The sequence below is a fragment of the Mytilus edulis genome, chromosome 11 (assembly GCF_963676685.1).
Source record: "Mytilus edulis chromosome 11, xbMytEdul2.2, whole genome shotgun sequence".
In the NCBI taxonomy this organism is placed as follows: Eukaryota; Metazoa; Mollusca; class Bivalvia; order Mytilida; family Mytilidae; genus Mytilus; species Mytilus edulis.
The window spans coordinates 81,660,417-81,682,655 of NC_092354.1; the positions used below are offsets into that span (position 1 = coordinate 81,660,417).

The window sequence follows — 22,239 nt, forward strand, 5'->3', positions numbered from 1 at the left end:
TTTGTAACTTGTTTTCCTAGGAAAATATGTCACAAGACTTGTTTTTCTAATAGTTTTTTTGTATCATAGAATATATCTAAAATAGAAGATTTTTTTTTTATAGATAAGATTGGAAAATAGAAGAAATTTTTTTCCAATAAAAATGAAGAATATTTCCTTAATAACCTAATTATTAAAAACATAAATATTCAGTTTCCTTTGCTTATAACATTTTTTATAATAAAAGACATGGACATTTTTAGTCCAAATAATTATGACGTCTTGATAGGCTATTATATTTTTTTTTCTTTGACGCCTTACTTCATCAAATTATGACGTCTTGTAAGTTGAAAGGCTTTTATATTTTTTTTCTTTGACGCCTTACTTAGTTCGTCGAAGTAAGGCTTCAAAGAAAAAAAATATAATAGCCTTTCAAGCTGTCATAATTATTTGGACTAGGACATTTTTACCTAGGAATTCAATACTAATGACATGGACATGATTTTCTAGGAAAATATGACATGGACATGATTTCCTAGGAAAATTAGTCTGGAGACAAATTTTATTTACAGCTAATTTCCTAATGCATGTAATGCAAAACTTTGGTTGGCTTGCCTTCTTTGTTTGTATAATTGTTTATACAAGCTTTGTTAATATGATTGACATGATGGTCATCTTTATATAATATATATAGGCATAGTTTAACCTGTATATTTAATATTTGAATTTAATTGGATATTATCCTAATGAGTGTACAATTTAAATACAAAGCAAGCAAGCTAACTTAAGTCTTGCTCTACATGCCTTAGGAAATTAGCTGTAACAGATTGATACACAACTCTTTCGTTTTGTCTATAACAATGTTAAAACATATTACATTCATATTCACTTTTAAAAATTAAAGGCATAGACATTTAAACCAAGGACTTCTAATGACATGGACATGACTTTGTGGGAAAATTAATAGTCTGGGGACATAAATATTATCAAAAATTTAACTATGTGACTCTTAAACATTACTAAAACATAAGATTTAAATTTGCAAATGCAAGTAATTGAATCTTTTATAGGATTTTATAGGGCATGATTACCTAGGAAAATTTGTCTGGGGACATATATAACTAATATCGGACTAAATATATACTGGTAAATTCTGTAACCATGGACTTTTTATACTATATAGTACGTAATATTTGTCCGCCCTGACATATTTTACCAGGACAAATTGATCACTCACACTTGTACTTGTTCGCCCTGGATCAATTTGCTCTGATTTTTTTTTTGTACTCCAGTTGCATAATGTTAATTATTTGAACATTACATGTTAAAGTTTGTTGAAAAATTTGCTGAATTTTTGTATTGCCACAACCAATTTATTATTTCCCCTATTTGCTTAGTCTGACTGTCATGATAGTAGAACACTGGAGTACAATGTATTAATTTATCTTCATTGCTATTTTTTAACAAAATAATTTGTTTTTTAATACAAGTCTCAGAATATATACAAAATGTAATTTTAAACGAACTTGTAAATCCTTGTATTAAATTCCTGTTTTCGTGATTTACAGTTCATACATCCATGACATCATTGTTTTTATTAATTCCAAGCTGCCTATTAGCTTATAAATCAAAACAAAAAGTTTTTTTTTTTTATTATTGATCCATCAAAAGACAATTATCACAAAAATCAGTGAGAATAATTTACATGTTATTGAACAATTAACTTTCCTAAAAACTTTTAAATATTTATGTTTTTTTTATAAATTTTAAGCTATACAATTCTTACTTGCATCTCTGAAATGTGCTTCTATGTGGTTTTGTTAGCAATTGCTGTACAGGTCTGCTAAAGGCTCAAATTGACATTTCACCCAATTTCACCATTTTCCCTCCAAAATTTGGGTTTTAAGGCAAAATTTTTATTTTTCCTTATTGGTGACCCTTGTATTTGCCAGGGACGCATACATGTATATATAAGTCCTTGTATTTGCTTAATATTTGAAGCTATATTTCAGCTTTGTACATTACAGATTTGGACCAGGTCAGACCTGAGGTGTCACAGACAGTTTTTATTTGATATCCCATAAAAATATGTCAGTACCTCTATTTTCCCTATCATTTCATTGAAAATGGTCCCTTTAACATGCTTGTACCTATTTAAAGTAAAATTTTGAGCTTAAATGGTCTGGAACCCCTATTTTTTTCGATAAATTTGAGGTACATGTACTATTTGTAAAGATTAAAATAAGACGGCATTCTGATAGAGACTTTGAATAAGTCTGAGCCATCTTAACTGTGTAAAATCAAAAGTAGCAGCACGAAATAAAGTTAAAATGAATATGAGTCCCCTGTATTATATTTTAAACACCGCTTTTTTTATGATCAAGTAATTCCTAAATGAATACTGGAAAATAGCTGTAGAATGCTCTCCGAACATAAAATTTGCATCAAATAATAAAAAGCTTCATTTTAATCAACATAGAAATATGTTTCGAATTTGATGATTTATTGGGTATATATGATATTGCCTTCACTCAGTTATAAACTAGAAAAAAGTAATGTTTAGCTCACCTAGCCCAAAGGCCTACTGAGCTTTTCCCATCACTTTGCATCCGGCGTTGTTACCTTTACAAAAATCTTCTAGAACTCTGAAACTACTGGGCCAAATTAAACAAAACTTGGCCACAATTATCATTGTGGTATCTTGTTAAAAAAATATGTCAGATGACCCGGCCAACCAGCCAAGATGGCCGCCATGGCTAAAAATAGAACATAGGGGTAAAATACAGTTTTTGGCTTATAACTCAAAAACCAAAGCATTTAGAGCATATATCTGACAAGGGTATAATTGGTATAATTGTTTAACAGGTGAAGATCTATCTGACCTGAAATTTTCAGATGAATCAGACAACCCATTGTTGGGTTGCTGCCCCTGATTTAGTGATTTTAAGGAAATTTTGCTGTTTTAGGTTTTTATCTTTAAAATATTATAGATAGAGATAAACTGTAAACAGCAATAATGTTCAGCAAAGAAAGATTTACAAATAAGTCAACATGACCGAAATGGTCAACAAGGTCAATTAATCCCCTATGGAGTTATTGTCCTTTATAGTCAATTTTGAACAATTTTCATAAAATTTGTAAATTTTTACTAACATTTTCCACTAAAACTACTGGGTCAAGTTCATTATATATAGAGATAATTTTAAGCAGCAAGAATGTTCAGTAAAGTAAGATGTACAAACACATCACCATCACCAAAACACAATTTTGTCATGAATCCATCTGCTTCCTTTGTTTAATATTCACATACATGTAGACCAAGGTGAGAGACACAGGTTCTTTAGAGCCTCTAGTTTAAAGTCTAGAATACCTTTTTATGCAACCATAAAATCATATAATTATATTAGTATCACATCGTCTTTGTGGTCAGCTAAGCATCGTTTGAAGACGGATGGTTTCCAGATAATAACTTTAGTATAAGTTAATCATGTTAATAGAAATTAATAGAATTTTAACACAATGTTTAAAACAACAAAAGGAAGCTTGGGATTGATATTGGGGGTTATGGTCCCTAAGGTTTAGGATAAGGGGACCAAAACAAGCATTTATCTAGTTTCAGGACAATAAGTTGTGTATAAGTATTTCAATTCCTCTGAAATTGTACCACAATGTTAAATATTATAAGAAGAAGGTTGGAATTTATTTTTAGGGTTATGGGGCAAACAGTCAAGAATGATGGGCCAAACACAAGCATTTTAACTTTGTATTTTTAAGTTAATGACTTGTGTAAAAGTGTATGATCTTTCTAAAATTATACCCCAATGCTCAGTCTTCACGATGAACTGGTAAATCTACAGGCCCGGAGCTCAATTTTTGAAAATATTTAGTTAGATTCTGTTGGCCTGTGTTGATAACTTAAATCACTGTATCAAGAAAGATAACTCTTACTCTCTGTAATAAGCTCTTTTGTCTTAAAGATGCTAATTGTCTCTTGGATGAATAAAATGGTGTAACTAACATGTGTTAACAAATGATAGCAGAGCGTGCATAAATATTTGAGATAGTGTGTCCAGTGTAATTGTCAAGAGTGTTATAAAAGTTGAAATTAACAATACTGGAAGAGTATCTGACCTCCTGAGAGCTTAATATTTGTATGCATAGAAATTCTAGACAAAAAAGAAAAAAAGGGGGAAAAGTAAAAACAATCATGTCAACCAGAATTAACCTCCCATCATTCAACAAATCTAAATCTTATGAACTATATAAACAAGAACTATTAGCATGGAGTGAAATAACAGACCTAGATAAAAAGAAAAGAGGAATTGCAGTAGCACTCTCCTTACCTGAAGATGATGAAACTAAGATTAGGGAAAAAGTTTTTGACCAAATTGTTCTTGATGATTTGAAGAAAGATACAGGTTTAAATACCTTAGTAGATTTTCTTGACAAGCATCTGGCTAAGGATGACCTTGCAGATAGCTTAGAAAAATTTGAGGATTTCGAAGATTATACAAGGCCAGAAGATCAATCAATCAATGAATATGTTGCCTATTTTGACAGCAAGTACAGAAAAATTGAAAAGAAAAACATGAAATTGCCCTCGGAAATCTTGGCTTTCAAATTGTTAAGGAAAGCTAACATATCAAAAGAAGAAAAGATGTTAGTATTGACTGGGATGAATTATGAAAATAAAATGACACTTTATGAAGAAGCAAAACGGTCTTTGAAAAAGTTCAAGGGAGAAGGAGGTCAAGTGAAGGGTGTAGCTCAAAGTATAAAACTTGAACCAACTTTTTTGGCTGAAAACGAGGAAGCATTGTGGGCTGCAGGTTATGTGAAAAGGGGTAACAGCTATGGCTATAAACGTGGAGGCCGCTATAGCAGAGGTGGAGGACGTGGACAAGGATTTCAGTCATCTCAAAGAGGGGCAAAGAATTTAAACCCATCAGGACCAGATGGGAAACTTTTAACATGCAGATCATGTGGATCCTACAGACATCTTGTTGCAAAATGTCCAGACAGCTGGGAAAATCTGTCAAAAGTCCATATTACAGAAGAGGAAGAACATGCTGTTTTATTCACTGGATACCAAAAACAAGACATTAAACAGCTAGGAAATGATGCTCGTAATTGTGCAGTATTGGACAGTGCATGTAGTAGTACAGTATGTGGAAAAACATGGCTCAACAGTTATATTTATTCATTGAATGAAGAGGATCGTGAAAAGGTTGTCAATCGCAGCGGACATAAAGTATTCAAGTTTGGAGGAGGAACCAGGCTCAAATCAGTTGGAGAGTATGATTTGCCTATTTGTATGGTTGGTGAGCAAGTGAAACTAAAAACTGATGTGGTTGATTCAGATATCCCTCTCTTGCTTTCAAGGTCTGCTATGAAAAAGGCCGGAGTAAAAATGGATTTAGAGAATGACACAGCAATAATTATGGGAAAGGAAGTATCACTGAATCTTACATCATCAGGGCACTATTGTATACCCATAGATAAGACAGAAACATTGAAAGTAGAAGAAGTAAATGCTGTCAGGTTAGATGAATTGAATGTAGAGAAAAGAAAAACAGCTTTACTCAAACTTCATCGTCAATTTGCACATCCACCTAAAAAACGCCTTGTGGCATTGCTAAAAGATGCTGGGACTTGGAAAGAGGAATATGATGAGGACCTATCAGAAATTCAATCTAAATGTGATCTATGTAAAATGTATGCTGTGACACCACCAAGGCCAGTAGTCTCAATGCCTATGGCAAAACAATTTAACGAAAAAGTTACAATAGATTTGAAACAGTATAAAGACCGTTGGATTCTCCATATGATAGACATGTGGTCAAGATATACAGTGTCAGTCTTTATAAATAGAAAGAAACCTACTAATGTAATAGAGGCATTAATGAAAAACTGGGTAGGAATTTTCGGAGTCATGGGAGCTCTCATGTCTGACAATGGAGGTGAATTTAGTTCTGATGAGATGAGGGAGGTAGCATCTATTTTAAATGTTAAAGTATGTACAACAGCTGGAATGAGCCCATATCAGAATGGACTTTGTGAACGTGTACATGCTATTACTGATATTATGCTGATGAAACTTGAGGCTGAAAATAAAAATGTAGAATCAGGAACACTTTTATCATGGGCAAATATGGCACGGAATTCACTGCAAATGTGGAATGGTTTCAGCAGTCACCAATTAGTTTTTGGTAAAAATCCTAATTTGCCAAACTTAATGCATGCACAGCTACCAGCATTAGAGGGAACAACTGGTAGTGAGGCATTTGCTAAACATTTAAATACTTTACATGAGACACGAAAAGCTTATATTCAAACTGAAGCAGACGAAAGAATCCGCAGAGCTTTGCGCTCAAAAGTAAGAGCAGCTGAACAAGTATATGAGAATGGTGACATGGTGTTTTACAAAAGGGAAGGGAAAGAACGTTGGCTCGGACCAGGGAAAGTAGTATTTCAAGATGGAAAAGTTGTTTTTGTCAGACACGGTGGAGTATTTGTTAGAGTATCCCCAAACAGATTATGCAAAATAAATACTGATTTGGGAGAAAATAAAGAACAAGATAAAATAGCGTTGAAGAAAAGTGACATTATTATTAGTAATGAAATTAAAGAACAAACTAATGAAGAAAAGAAATCCTTTGACATTATTTCAGAAACTATAACAAGTGCACCTCAAGAAGATCCATCTCATGAAGCAACAGCTGTTAGTCATAATTTACAGCTTATAAAGAAAGATGATAACATTCGATATAAACTACAAGGCTCAGATGAATGGATCAGTGCAACTGTGCTTGGAAGAGCCGGCAAAGCAACAGGAGGGAACAAAAGTTGGTATAATGTGAAAGATCATGTAAGCGATGAACAAAAAAGTGTAGACTTGGGTAATCTAGAATGGAATATTTTAGAAGACCAGACCAATGACATTGAAGTTCAAACAACTGATGAAGTGGATCAAAATGATAGTGACATTGCAAAGCAACTAGAATTACAAAAGCTGAGACAATTTAACACTTATGAGGAAGTTGAAGATGGTGGTCAAAAGACAATTTCTACTAGATGGGTAATAACTAATAAAAATGGAGAAACTAGAGCTAGATTAGTAGCTCGGGGTTTTGAAGAACACTCTTTCATTCCTAAAGATAGTCCTACAATAGGAAAAGGATCTATTAGAATATTCCTTACATTTGCTGCAAGCAAGAAATGGTCAATAAAAACTACCGACATTAAATCAGCATTTCTACAAGGAAAGAAATTAGATCGTGATGTCCATATTAAACCTCCAGTTGAAAGTGATACACCAAAAGGACTCATTTGGAAACTTAAACATGGATTGTATGGACTAAAGGATGGCGCTAGGCAGTTTTATATAAGTGTTAAGGATGAACTCTTAAATTTAGGATGCAGACAATCAAAACTTGACCCTGCTTTGTTTATTCTGACAGTAAAGGGATCTCTTCAAGGTATTTTCTGTTGTCATGTAGATGACTTTCTCCATGCAGGAAATGAAGAATTTGAGAAACTGATGGAAAAATTGAGGAAGAGATTTATAGCAGGAAAAATTGAAGAAGAGAATTTTCGTTATATAGGTTTTATGATAAAGCAAAACAATGAAGGTATACAACTTGATCATTCAATTTACATGGAAAAACTAGATCACCAACATATAGAGCCACAGCGTGCATTTCAGAAATTGAAACAACTTACCCAAGAAGAGCAGAAAGATTATCGCAGAATGGTTGGGCAACTGAACTGGGCAGTGCAAGGATCAAGACCAGATTTGGCTTTTGAACTTGTTGATTTAAGTACTAAATTGAAAAGTGCATTAGTTTGTGATCTTTTACGTGCTATTAAAAACATTGGAAAGTTAAAGGACATAAGGCCTATTCAGCTTTTCCCATCATTAAAAGGAAAGGAAACAGAAGACTGGGAAATTTTTGTATTTAGTGATGCAGCATTAGGAAATATAAATGATGGTAAAGGGAGTACAGGAGCTCACATTGTTTGGATAAAAGATAGAATAGGAAAATGTTGTCCAATTTCATGGCAAGCCAATAAGATCAAAAGGGTTGTTCGTTCTACTATAGCTGCAGAAGCTTTAAGTCTGCAGGATGGATTAGAAACAGCATTATATTTTCGGAGTATTATTGAGGACATTTGTGGAGTTGCACAAAGAACTATACCTATTACAGCTTTTATTGACAACAAAAGTGTTACCGAGGCATTAAAATCAACCAAGTTGGTAGAGGACAAAAGATTAAGAATAGACATTGCATCTATATCTGAAATGATTGAAAACAGCTGTGTTGAAGTAAAATGGTGTCCAGGAAAAGTCCAATTAGCAAATTCTATGACCAAAAGAGGAGCTTCTGGAATTGAACTCTTAAATGTGCTACAGAAAGGACAAATGCCTGAAGAATTTGTGTGAATCAATAGCATTAACATTTACATTTACTTTTACATTTGTTTTTCGGAAAAGGGGCAGAATAATCCCCGTGACCTGAGGATAGTCCAATCCCATGAAGGTTACATCAAAATTAATTTTTTTCATTCTTTGTTTTCGGAAAAAGGGGCAGAATAATCCCCGTGACTTGAGGACAGTCTATCCTATGACAGTCACATCAAAAATTAGTTAATCACCATATCTTGTTCATTGAGCTAAAGAATTGTGTTATCTCATAAAGACTTATTAACGTTACAAAAGAAGACATTTTAATTAATGTTGATAACTTAAATCACTGTATCAAGAAAGATAACTCTTACTCTCTGTAATAAGCTCTTTTGTCTTAAAGATGCTAATTGTCTCTTGGATGAATAAAATGGTGTAACTAACATGTGTTAACAGCCTGTAGACGTGATTTTTACAGGCCCAAGAGCAATTTTTCAAGCCTGGGCTGCCTGGGCTGCCACTCAGCGTGAAGACTGAATGCTCTATACTACTATGGGATGGTTAGGATAGGCTGAGGGTATAGATAAAACCATTTATGAATAAGGGGCAAAAAAGATGAAAAACAATTATTTTTCTGGTTAAAGGATAGTCAAGACAATTTGAAAGCTGTGTAAGGGAGGTAATCCAAAAGTTATATTTGAATTATTTCACACAACTTTTAAGGTGGTACCTAACACTACAGGGAGATAACTCTGTAAAGTCAGCTAAACGTTTTAATTACGTTGTGTTGTTAAAGGGATATTAAGCTTTTCAATTATCAAAATGAGTGTTTGTCAAACTGCTATATAACCAGTGTAATTTTTCTGATAAAACGGTTGGTTCAAAAAAATTAAAATTTTTATATTTTTGTCAAAGAGTCAAAGTAAATACTTTGTCAAAATTTTAAGAAAATTAAACAAGCCAAATTAATTTTAGTTCAAGTGTTGGGTACCACCTTAAAGATGTGATTTTGAAATTTACCAACATAATTTTAGCATAAGTAAATATAAATCTTTGAAGTTTGAAACCACAAAAAGGAAGGTTTGGATTGATTTGGGGGTTAATTTATGGTCCCTATGGTGTAGGAAAAAGGGGTATAAAAGGGGCCCAAATAATCAATTTTCTATTGTCCAGACAATAATTTGTAGAACAGTTTATAGAATTGCCTGAAGTTTCCACACCACAAAACTCCAAAGGATAGTAAGGGTTGGAATATTGGAGTTATGACTCAATCTGTTTATGAATTAGGAGCAACAAAAGGGGAAAAACAAGGGTTTCCTGGTTAATGGACAATTACTTTAGATTTGTTTCTTTTTGTTGGTGCCTCTTTTTGCTAGTTCTTTTATGAACTTTTATGCTCTACCTACAATAGTAGAGAAGCATTATGTTTTCTAGTCTGTGCGTCCTTTCGTCTGTTTGTTTGTCTGTCCATTCATTCATCCCACTTCAGGTTAATGTTTTTGGTCAAGATAGTTTTTGATGAAGCTGAAGTCCAATCAACTTGAAACTTAGTACAAATGTTCCTTATGATAAGATCTTTCTTATTTTAAAACAAAATTAAAGACTTTTGACCCCATTTTTATGGTTCACTGAACATAGAAATTAAAAGTGTTCCCTCAGTTTCAGGTTAAAGTTTTTTTAGTCAAGGTAGTTTTTGATGAAGTTAAAGTCCAATCAATTTGAAACTTAGTACACATTTATCATTAAAAAAGCTGATTGTGTCGTTTCATATTAATTAAAATTTATTTACCTAATTTATAATTTCAGCTTTTCCATGCATTGTAAGATTTCCAGAATATAGAACATGTTGTTCCTGATAAAAAAAACACCAAAAGATTGCTACGATAAAACTGTTGAGTAACTATTTGTAATACAGAATGCATCAAGATGGTGGTATGCTACATATATAATATTGATACTATGACAGATGAGAAAAGAAACTGAAGACATAACCAAATGCTGAAGTCAGCAAAGGTATGATTATAACTGTTACTGATGTTTGAAGAAGTGTGTCATTATAGCATCTACAAATATTTCAATCAAACATGGTTCAGTACTTCAGACTAGTTTTTATTTAAAAGAATGAAATGGCTACTAACATCCATTGCTAATTACAGCTTATTAACCTCCTGTTAAAAAAAAGAGGGATGAAATATACCATAGCAACATTCAAACTCATAAATCGAAAATAAACTGACAACGCCATGGCTAAAAATGAAAAAGACAAACAGACAATTAATAGTACACTAGAAACAACATTAAAAACTAAAAACTGAGCCACACAAACCCCACCAAAAACTGGGGGTGATCTCAGGGTCTCCAGAAGGGTAAGCAGATCCTGCTCCACATGTGGCACCCTTCGTGTTGCACATGTTATTACAAACTTAGTATATAGTCTATTTCGGTAGGTCACATTCATGAAAAGGAAAGGGGATTGTAGGTACGAAGTAAGAAACATTCGATATCATCTGTGAAATGGTTTATCCATAATGGTCAACCAACTGTGATGATTGGGTAACCTGTATTATATTCAGGGGTGAATTCAGACATTTCTAAAGGGGGGGTTCAAACTAAATGTCTCCATTCAAGTGCATTGATAGTCTCAAAAAAAGGGGGGTTCCAACCACCGGAACCCTCCCCTTGGATCCACCACTGATATTTGAGAAGTTGCCACGATACATTTTGTTGATATCAAATTAAAGTTGAGAAGCTACGGTAATCTATATATGTTTATCTACTTTTCATTGTCTACTCTCACCTTGATTAGTAAATAAATAAAAATCATGTTGGAAGAAAAATTTAGTCATGTGTATATGTTTTAGGAACTAATTGTGGTATATTCTTCAGATTGAAACATGCAACAGAAAGTTCAAACATGACAATAAAGCAGGCAAGACATTTCAGTATGTACAATCTTGTAAAAATATGTCAAACTATGTCAAAGCATATTTTTTGTTTTGTTTTTTCAGATTAAAATATAAGGAGTAGATATTTTCCTGAAGATCTCATTTATGTCTCGAATGTGAAGGGAACAGAAGCTATCATGATGATTCTTTAAAGAAAAGATACAGAAACACAAGCTCCTGTAGACACTTATGAAAAAGAAGATGTTTTTGCAATGAATATGTGTGAATGTGATAAATTATGGCAAATCAACATGGTCAATTAACAACAATATGTTCTACAAATTTCCTAGATTTATAAGTTTCATAACATTTAGTTGAGGCAAACTAAAGTTAGATAACGGAAAACGAAAAAAATTGCAAATAAATATTGTTATTAAATACTCAGTTTTAGTTATTTTTATTTTGATATTAAAAAATATACTGTATTAGATAAAAACTAGTTATACATTTAAAAAATTAGTAACCCTCATGTCTCCCTGCATTAGAAGTTGCATAATTTAGCATTTACAGATGAAATATAATTGTGAGTAAAGTTCAACATGTGAAATAGTCTGACTGGATATGACAGAACATCAAAAGAAATGACGAAAAATTACACATCTTATCAAAATAGTACTACTAGAAACTAAAAGCTACTTGCAATTTTCACTGGTTTTGAGATCAGTAACAGTCTGACAAGGAAAGAATTTAATGAACATGATTATGATGCCTCTTGATAAATATAAAAACATATTGACTGTAAAATAATTACCAGTTACCAATTATATCTGTTGTTTACAAAATTTGTTATTTGGAAATATCTGTTGAATGTTTTGAAATTAAAATGTGTTAACTGAAATGATTAAAGAATTGAAGTCTTTAAATGATACAAAAGCAAGGATACATTGAATGATTGCAATTGAGACAACTACTAGCCCTGCATAGTAGGGCACTGATGTAAACAAGTACAGGTCACCTGAAGTCTTCAACAATGAGCAAAAGCCTGAATTTAAAGATCGTTATACATGGGCTTATTAAGTCCCAAGATAATGGTATCTACATCCTTTGCTTTCAAATTTTTGTTAGTATGTTTCTGATGAAGGTTAATTAAAATAAGCCCAGCACAGTTAATTTGTGAACTGTTTTTATTTAATTTCAAAAGAGAAAGCTAATAGACAAATTTAAGCAAATAACAAAAAAAGGAAATCCATTTAATATGGCAGACAGCAACCAAACACAACCAGTGGACACAATGAACATGTTTTTGAATGCTCAAACTGCAATAATAACATTAGACACAAAAACATCTTATATAATGCTGGATTACACAAAAGTGTTTAAATCATCTGCTCTTCTCTGGTGTTTAAAAATTGTACAGATTTGGTGTCACAATATCTCAGTAGCATGGATTAGAATCCCGGCATGGGAAGAACAAAAAATTTGTGAAAGCAAATTTACAGATCTTACATTGTTGGGTTGATGATTTGACGACTAAATGCATGTACATGTACAATATATACAAAAAGTTAGCTGCTATTGAGACAAAGGCAAAAATCATAGTGCAACAAAACATGTTTATTACAGATATAATAACAACAAACTAAAATAACACTTACCACTACTAAATGATTAGGAACTTTCAGGAACTAATTGCAGCTACTGACCAGGTTATGTTAAACAAATCAACTCCAACTGACCGTCTCCAACTGATCTGTTCAGTGAAGAGTTTTTACCATTGAAATGAAATGTGAACACATTCCAATCTTTTGGCAGACGTGAATATTCTCATGTGGCATTTATACCTATATCCAAGGGTACCTATATCTGGTGGTGATAATTAACCATTTTTTTCTTCTTTTTGTTTAATTTTGAAAAAAAAATGGAATTTAAACTTTTTTCAGCATTTTGGAAAAAAATAATTTTGTAAATTTTTCATGTTTTTTTCATTTATTTTTATAAGAATTAAATTTTAAAAGAAATTTTTTTTTAAATATTTTTTTTATTTTTTTAATTTTGAAAAATTTGATTTTTTTGAAATATTTTGCATTTAGAAATTTTTTAAACTTTAAAAAAGTTAATTTTAGTTGCCTTCGTCCATGCAAGCATGGACTAAGTTGGCCTTGGTTGCCTTCGTCCATGCATGCATGGACTAAGTCTGTTGTGTTAGTCCATGCAAGCATGGACTAAGTTAGGGTTAGTTGCCTTAGTGCATGCATGCATGGACTAAGTCTGTTGTGTTAGTCCATGCATGCATGGACTAAGTTAACGTTAGTTACCTTCGTCCATGCATGCATGGAGTAAGCTTAGTTTCTAAGTTTTCATGTTTACAAATCATGAAAAGGTTAAGCCATACTATCAAGTTTTGCAATTTATTTCCTAAGGTAAGTTATAATGCACAATATGTATGTAAAACATAATTAATAGGTTGAATATGAAAAAAACCAACTAAACAGAAAAAAAGGTAATTACATCAAATTAAAAAATAATTGAACTAACACCATGAAATTAAGAGGTAAGAAGAAATGGAGGTTTTCTAGAATTGATGTTGATTTCCAGTTTTATTTAATACCTTGTTTAATGTAGTTATACACTGAAAGTATACCACAAGAGGTATGTCGTCCTTTTCCGACATTGATATGTGTTGAAAGATATAAATCACACCCTGTTCATCATTAGTACAAACATATATGAATAATACTATATTATAAAAGGTAGATATGTCTTACGTTTCGTATCTTGACTATAAGTAAATGTGCGGTGTACATGCACATAATCCGCATGAGCCCAGGTGCTTTAAAAATGTAAACACACCCTGCTCAACATGTGAAAACAATACTAGTACTTTATTAATTTTTAATCTTGAAATTTTCTATTTTTTTGTTTTATGTTTTGTTAAAGCATTTTGCTTCTATCAAACTGTGGTGCATTTTTCATATAACTGCATTATATACACATGCTATATGAGAAATTCATATTTTGTAAATCGTCATTTCTCTTTCATGATCAGGAAGAATATGGTGTACTTGCCGTCGGCGATGTCGTTATAGGGAAAGGACTATGAGGTACACCTGTATGCTTCCAGAATTTTACCCCAGAAACTGGAACACATGTTGTAAATATCTGAGCAGTTATCAAACATCATCATTTTGTGGTGGTTTTGGAGGATCAACATTCCCTCAAAATCCACCAACTTACCAAATTCCTGAATATGGAATGGCAATGGGAATGGGAATGGGAATGTTGCCACCAAAAGGTGCCAAATAAGATGTTCAGGTAAGAAGCCTATATTAGAGAACGATTTAATGTGAAGGCAGTCGCGATTCTATATTGTTGGCTTTTGTATGCTTATCTTCTGGTACATTAACTTAATCTTAATATTAACCATACCTCGTCATCGTGTTATAATGGTGAATCATACAAAACTTGATCTTCTTAATTGTATAATTGGAGGTAAAGGATACAAGACATGCTCTTAATGAACTAGTACTCTATCAATCAAGTTTCACCTCCATGCTACATTCTAAATGCGCCTGTCACAATCAAGAATTCTACTTCAGTGGTTGTAATGTTTAGCTTAAATATTTTTTTTGATTTTTTTGTTTTATATTGATAAAGTATCGAGATATCACAATTCATTTTGTTTCATCAAATTGTCGCGTTTAAGCGAACATTACCTTCAACCTATTTAAAATATATGTAAATAAAAATTTTAAATTTCGAAATATGTGACAGTTAAAGAAGTGTGAGATTTAGCCTGCTATACAAGCAGGTTTACACCTACATTTTCTACTTACGAATATGCTGTTGTCAATTCGTTTGATGTGTATGAGCTTTTGATTTTGCAATTTGATTAGGGACTTTCCATTGTGATTTTTTCTCGGAGTTCAGTGTTTTTGTGATTTTACTTTATATATATTTATTGCAGCCTGAATTGCTATACATTTCTATTGCAGAAAGAAGTCATACGTAGAATGAGCAGAGATTTATTTCGAGTTATATAAATTAAAGAATATGATGTAGAAGTAATTTTTAGTGTCTTTGTTTTTTATTTATTTTATGAAAATACACTCGTTCAGATGTGTCATATAAGATATAGTATACACACATGTATTGTCATCACTGCAAACCAAACACATATACAATAGAGAAGAATGAAAATCGGGATTGTGTTAAAAAGACAGCAACCCGACCAAAGAGCAAAAACGGTCGAAGGCCACCATATAACATATATCACAACAAGTTAGAAATATGTAGTACAGATATCAATGTGAATAAAACACTTCTATTTCTATAAAAAGATGACGATGAATGATAGAAAAATCCCTGAAGGGAGATAAATAAAGAAGCAATGAAACTTTAGTTTTCTACATATTTCATTGTCTTTTCGTCGGTTAGATATGTTTGTCGTGGCATTATAAGAGGTACGACTTATGAGTTTGATGTTCCTTTTGGTAGCTTTCGTATCTCTGTTAAAATCATCTAACTATACATCGACAGATGTCCCCAATGGACAAAATTGCTCTAAAGGTTGGGAAGATTATATTGTGATTTGGATGTAATGTTTTTACGTTTTGATCATTTACCTTGAGTTATGTTATATTTCGTTGTCTTAATACCTTTGATAATTCTAGCATTTTGCAATTTGTTTTATATTTTATAATTTTCATATCAACCTCAGTTTTTTTGTGAAGTTCGAGTTGCTTACTCAGATTTCAGTTTTCTATGTAGCGTTTTGTTTACTATTATTTGTTTCTTTGCCTTTTCTTCTTTTTTTAGCCATGACGTTGTCAGTTTATTTCAACTTTATGCCTTAATCCCTGTAATATGGTGTTGTTCAGCGCTCTTTTGTAATAGTAAGGCTAAATGGTTACTCGTCCATCTATACTGTTTTGATAGCTGTCTTAAAAATATTTCTGTCTGGTCTGCGACAAAAATAATCTCATGCAGTCTAAGAGATGTTCCGCTTGGTCTTTAATAAACATTCCAATCCGCTCTGGGAAAAAGCATCTACTAGGTAATAATTTAATTTTGGATGAAACGTGTCTTCTGATTGGCTGACGTCGTTTTGTTCATCAGCCACAGTCATATTTTGTCATGAGACCGTGACGTCATCAACGGTTTTTTTCATGATTAACTCCGGTTTAAAATGGAATGAAGAATTGAGTTACAAGAAATGACTGTAATATTTTGTCTGCCTATTCGAATTAACATAAAAAATACATTGCACACTTTAAATAACCCGCTATGCGCGTTATTCAGTGAGCACCACAATTTTTATGTTATTTCTTCATATATAGAAAAAAAACATTATAGTCTTTCCTTAATTAATACAAAATCTGTACCTGTCGTTGCAGATATGTCTCGGGTGTTCTGTAATAAGAATCGTAACCCTCTGTTGAAGATATCTTCTGACAGGTATATAATGAGAATTCTGGCCTACCGTTGGAGATATGCCATGTCTGGTCTATAATAATAATCCTAACCACCTGTTGAAGATATATTCTGCCCGGTGTATAAAAGGAATTCTTGCCTAAAGAGATTTCCTTCTCTGTTTGCAATATAAAATCATGGCGGATTTTTAAAACAAAATCCTTGCCTGCTATTGAAAAGATCTTTTGCAAGTTTTAAAACTAAATCCTTGCCTGTTATTTAGGAGATTATCTGTTTGTTCTGATATCAGAATCCTTGACAGCTGATAAATATAACGATTGTGTGTTTCTAAATGTGAATCTGCTGTTAAAATGATTTTCTGACTGGATTTCAAAAACAACTCAACCCGGATGTGAACAGGAGTATTGCCTGGTTTAAAATATAAATGTTTAGTCTATCGCAAGAAATCCTGGCCTCACAAATATGAAATAGTCTGCCTGGTCCATACTTGAATATCCAACATGCTGTTAACAAGAGGTTCAGTTTGGTCTTATTGTAATTGTTTCGTTTCGAAGATATATCAAACGTGAATGTTCCTGCTTTTAATCCTTCTTACTAAACAAAAATATTTAACAAAGCCAGGCTCCAAGTGTCAATGAGACAACTCAAGTCAAAATGGATAAACATTTATTAATTCAAAGTAAAAGTACCGCCTTCTTCACAGACTCGAACTTAACAAAAAGCTAAAAAGGACCCAAAAATGACAGGTGTTTAATAAACCAAACAGGTATGTCACTAACAGATATCACATCCCATCACTAGAATGGAAATCCCTTGAAGATCGGAGAAAAACAGCAAGACTTACAATGGTGTACAAACTTGCAAACGGGATGGTTAATGTTAATATAGAAGACACGCTCATTCCACCAGACAGAATATCCCGGAACTTAAACATCAACAGTTTCCAATAAACAACATGTAGAACAAAAGTGAGGTAAGAATTGTTCTACCCTAGACCAATAAGGAACACACTTCCACTAACCAGTCCACCACTAGTGCATAGTCTTGAAAGTTTCAAGACTCACCTTCATGAGACGATTTAGACCACAATTCAAGATGTGTTTAACATCACTGTATATAGAACATATAGCACAAACATTTTACTCAATTTTTTTCTAAAACATTGACATGCGCATCCCAAAGTGGTTATTCATCGATACTTATTGAAAGTCAGTCAAGCTTTGAAAATTAGATGATGTTATATACTTATATGCTACATAGGTATAAGAAGATATATGAATCTTATATTCATGCTTGGGACATAAGATATATGATTGAACCTATATGTATATATTGAAGCTTTGGAAATATTATATTTTGGTGTCACCTTTTGTATATAATAGAGCGTAGGAAATTAAATGTCGAGGACAAATCTTTTAAAGTTGTTTTTTTTTTTCGAGTCACACGCTGTTTAAGGTGGTACCTAACACTACAGTGAGTGCTGCTATATAATCAGTGTAATTTTTCTGATAAAACGCTTGGTTCAAATTTTTTGAATTTTTTATATTTTTGTTAAAGGATCAAAGTAAATACTTTGTCAAAATTTTATGAAAATTAAACAAGCCAAATTAATTTTAGTGAAAGTGTTGGGTACCACCTTAACATGTATGACGTTCAAATAAAAGTATTAAATAAATGTTTTTTTCTGTTGTTCGGTCAAATCAGACCACCTTTTCATTACAACGGCATAAAGAAAAATGGATGGAAGATAAAACAAAATCATCAGGGAACACAGAATTCGCGAATGTAGGGAGTCTGTCCAAGTTTAGAATAATTCCATCTTAATAGCAGTTATTCATAAAAACTAAACAATCACACTGAGCGTTAAACATAACATTATGTGTGTGTTTTTAAACTGAAAACTTTGATTTGTATAAAAATTATCAAAAACAAAAAGTATATTTGTTCACAAGGAATATAAAAACAACATAAATGTTCGCCTATTGTGTTTTAATGAGGTATTATATATATAATTGCATTTTATAGACGTTTAACCAGGAATCAATCATTTTTATTCGCTTAAAGCATTTACAAGGTTGAGTTAATGTCATGTTTTATTTCCTAATAAAATGAAAATTTATCAATCATGTTTTGATATACAATGTGTATCCATTGAAACAAATACACACAATAAAACATGATTACGCTCGGAATATACAAGTTTGAACATTTCAATGATTGGATATATATACAAAAAATAGCTTTAAAAAAAGTTGATTAGTTTTTAAAAAGCATTATAATGTAATAAAAAGAATTTAATGTGAAACCCTCCGATATTGTTTACAGTTGTATGTGTCTGTATCAAGTCAGGAACCTATAATTGAGTAATTGTCGTTTGTTGCTGTATAACATATTTGTTTGCACATTAAAGAATTAATTGTTGGTCATTGTTCGAAGCTGTGCGGTGACCTAAGATGTTATTTCTGTGTCATTTGGTCTCTTGTGAAGAGTTGTGTCATTGACAATCATACCACGTTTTCTATTTTTTATATATACTATAGAAATCGTTTTGTTGTTATCTACTTACATTTTTTCAAAGTCCATGTCGGCGATCATACTGTTTTTTTTTTAGAGTTTTGAATTGGAGAAATATTACAAACATACAGGATGAATTATATGGAATATTTATTCCTACAGAATATGAAGTAGTATATTGTCATAGGGACATCTATTATAAAGAACACAAATACGTTGACATGCTTATTTCCCTGCTAGGTAAACACAGCTAATTTAGAATTATTTTGATACGATATCTAAAGTCAAAGTTATCAATCCCAACGTCGAAGATTCAATATTTCGTCAAATGTTCTTTAAATTATTGTATACGTTAACGAACTCAATATTTCTCGCTTCAACAATTACTTGCACTATCTTCAGTAAATCCTGTTGATTAATATTGAATTGTCTCCCTTTTGGATGTCTTTTGTAAATGAGCTTTATTGTCGGAACGACATTTGCAAAAGGCGTATGAAATATACTACTTCATTTTTAACATTGAAATAGATAATGTCTATAATAATTATTATTTACCATGATGTTGTATGTATTTAGTGGCTGTGGTTTTTTTTAATGTCTGTTGGTGTCCGTTTCTTTTAAAACAGGTGCTGAACCTACGTTTAGTTATGAACTTCCTCCAAATGTAAAGCCCTGTTTGGTACAACAGTGATATATTGCTACTGCCAGAGGTTTTATCGAAGGGACGGCTTATGTCAACTTGGTTAGCTGTGTGCTTCTTTTAAAAACTAAACGAATTCCTGTTGTTGCTAATACTCTTTAGGACAAACAAAAGAGAACCGTATGAGTACATGTTAGCTAATGTTTTCTGCTAAGTAAGATTTATTTAAACTTTTATATTACCATTGCATTCAATTTTCGTTTATTCTTCCTTGTCGTGTTTTTGTCATTTCCTCTCATGATTTTGTAAATTATACGTAATTGAAAAAATACCGTAATGACACCAACTAGCTGTCTATCGTCATCTTGTAAAAGTTCCAGTATCAAATTTTTTCATCAACTTAATTTAATAATCCACATGACTTTTTTGGTATAGTGTTGATAATATCTTGTTTTCATAGTTCGACAAAAAGTCTGACTCGTGAAACTGTTCCTAAGCACAAAACTTCTAAATTGTCCGACATTTTCCCTGAGTTGATATTTCCTATGTTATACCGATATTAATAATCTGATTGGTTAATTTGTAATCTATTCTGTAAACATTAGAAAACAGCACGTTTAATAATTTCTCGCGTCCAAAGCGCTTTACTGGATTTACCGGGAACGTAAAATGCATGATAACTATTTTACAGAAAGCAAGGTTTATTGTGATATATCAAATAGCATATGTCTTTACAGAAGGCAGGGATATTTATGCATAACTTAGCAGGATATTTTTTTTTCGAGAAGGTTTGAATTATGTTATAACAGCGGCCGTGCATAATCGTTCATAAAATTACGTTATAAATCCTTTAAAATCGATTTCACCGGTATATTTGAATTAGTTGATAAAATTTCCATCTGAATTTGCAGAATTTTAGCACATTTCTTCTTGTATTGAAACAATGACATATTGACAGATTCGGAAAGGTGTTGAATGCAGTAATTTGAGTATGTCAACAAAATGAACAGTTATGCGACTGTGATACAAGTGAGAGGTAAGGCAAGCTATAAAACTTTGTTTGATCTACCATTTTCTTCATAAACAAATGTCTGCACCTGGACAGGTAGACGACAGTTGTTATTCATTCTGTTAATGTGTTTAAGCTTGCAGTTTTATTATTTGCCCAATGACTTTCCTTTAAAAATTCTCCTCAGAGCTCGGTAATTTTGTTATCTTACTTTTTAATGGTAAATATATTGGTGTTTGTTCGTTACAATCGATTGTTGTAAAACATAAAGTCAAAACAAATATTTAAGGTATTATGGCTAGCCAACCAACAAACCCCCCCCCCCCCCCCCCCCCGCGTTGATATGTATGCAGCACAAACAAACACAAAATTACTCATTACAGAGAAACGCATAAACAAGTATTATGATAGTCGTTACATTCTGTTCCGCATGAAACCGCAGAAAAGTGACGAAAATATTCTATTTACAGTAACTTTTTTAATAAGAATATAAAATATGCTTGAATTATGAAAAAGTATAAATCGGCGAGACATTATTGGCACTAGTTTTATAAACGTCGAATGGGAACTTATAAAAAGATCAATTATACCAAAGTGCAATAACTGTAATTAGTATGAAGTCAAAATGAAAAACTGTCATGTCTTTTAAACATTGGTATAGACGTGCGAGGTTTGGATAGCCAAACAACCAGTTTCAACCCACCATGTTCTCTTAAGATGTCTTGTACCAAGTGAGAAATATGACAGTGGTTATATTAAACTGTTTCTGTGTATGTTGGTGTTTGCTTTTGTTTTAGTTAAATATCTCTGATGTGCCCCTGTTTTTTGTTTAAATTTTTTTACATTTTTACCTATTGTGTCTGTTTGTTTTGTTCACGCATCGGTGACAATATAATGGAATTTGATGAGACTGTCATACAAGTGAGAGGTTTAGCTAGCTATAAAACCAGGTTCAATCCACCATTTTCTACATTTGAAAATGCCTGTACCAAGTCAGGAATATGACAGTTCTTGTCCATTCGTTTATTATTCCTTTTGTTATTTGATTTTGCCATGTGATTATGGACTTTCCGAATTGATTTTCCTCTGAGTTCAGTATTTTTGTGAATTTACTTTTTCCTTGGTATAATTTTTTCACTCGAATGTGTTTTAGTAATTCGAATTATGCCTTATGAACAGCGGTATACAAATGTTGCCTTTTTTAAGTAAAAAGGTACGACGATAGCAACATGGATATATGATTGTAGCTATATAAAACATTAACACTCAAATAAATATATATGTGTTACCCTTCTAACATAAAGAGGAACTGACTATCAATTCGGAACATCGTCTACAAAACAAGACACACAAAAATAAAGACTGAACAACACGAACC

General features: G+C 32.2%; 1 long non-coding RNA gene across 1 annotated transcript in view; it reads left to right on the top strand.

The window, feature by feature from the left end:
• The window catches only part of LOC139496433 (uncharacterized), a 29,343-nt gene extending 17,166 nt beyond the window's left edge, over positions 1–12,177 (top strand). The window contains exons 2-3 of the long non-coding RNA XR_011657658.1: positions 10,190–10,396; positions 11,392–12,177. This is a non-coding gene — a long non-coding RNA (uncharacterized lncRNA). The remainder of the gene's footprint in view (positions 1–10,189; positions 10,397–11,391) is intronic.
• The last annotated feature ends 10,062 nt before the right edge of the window (positions 12,178–22,239 follow it).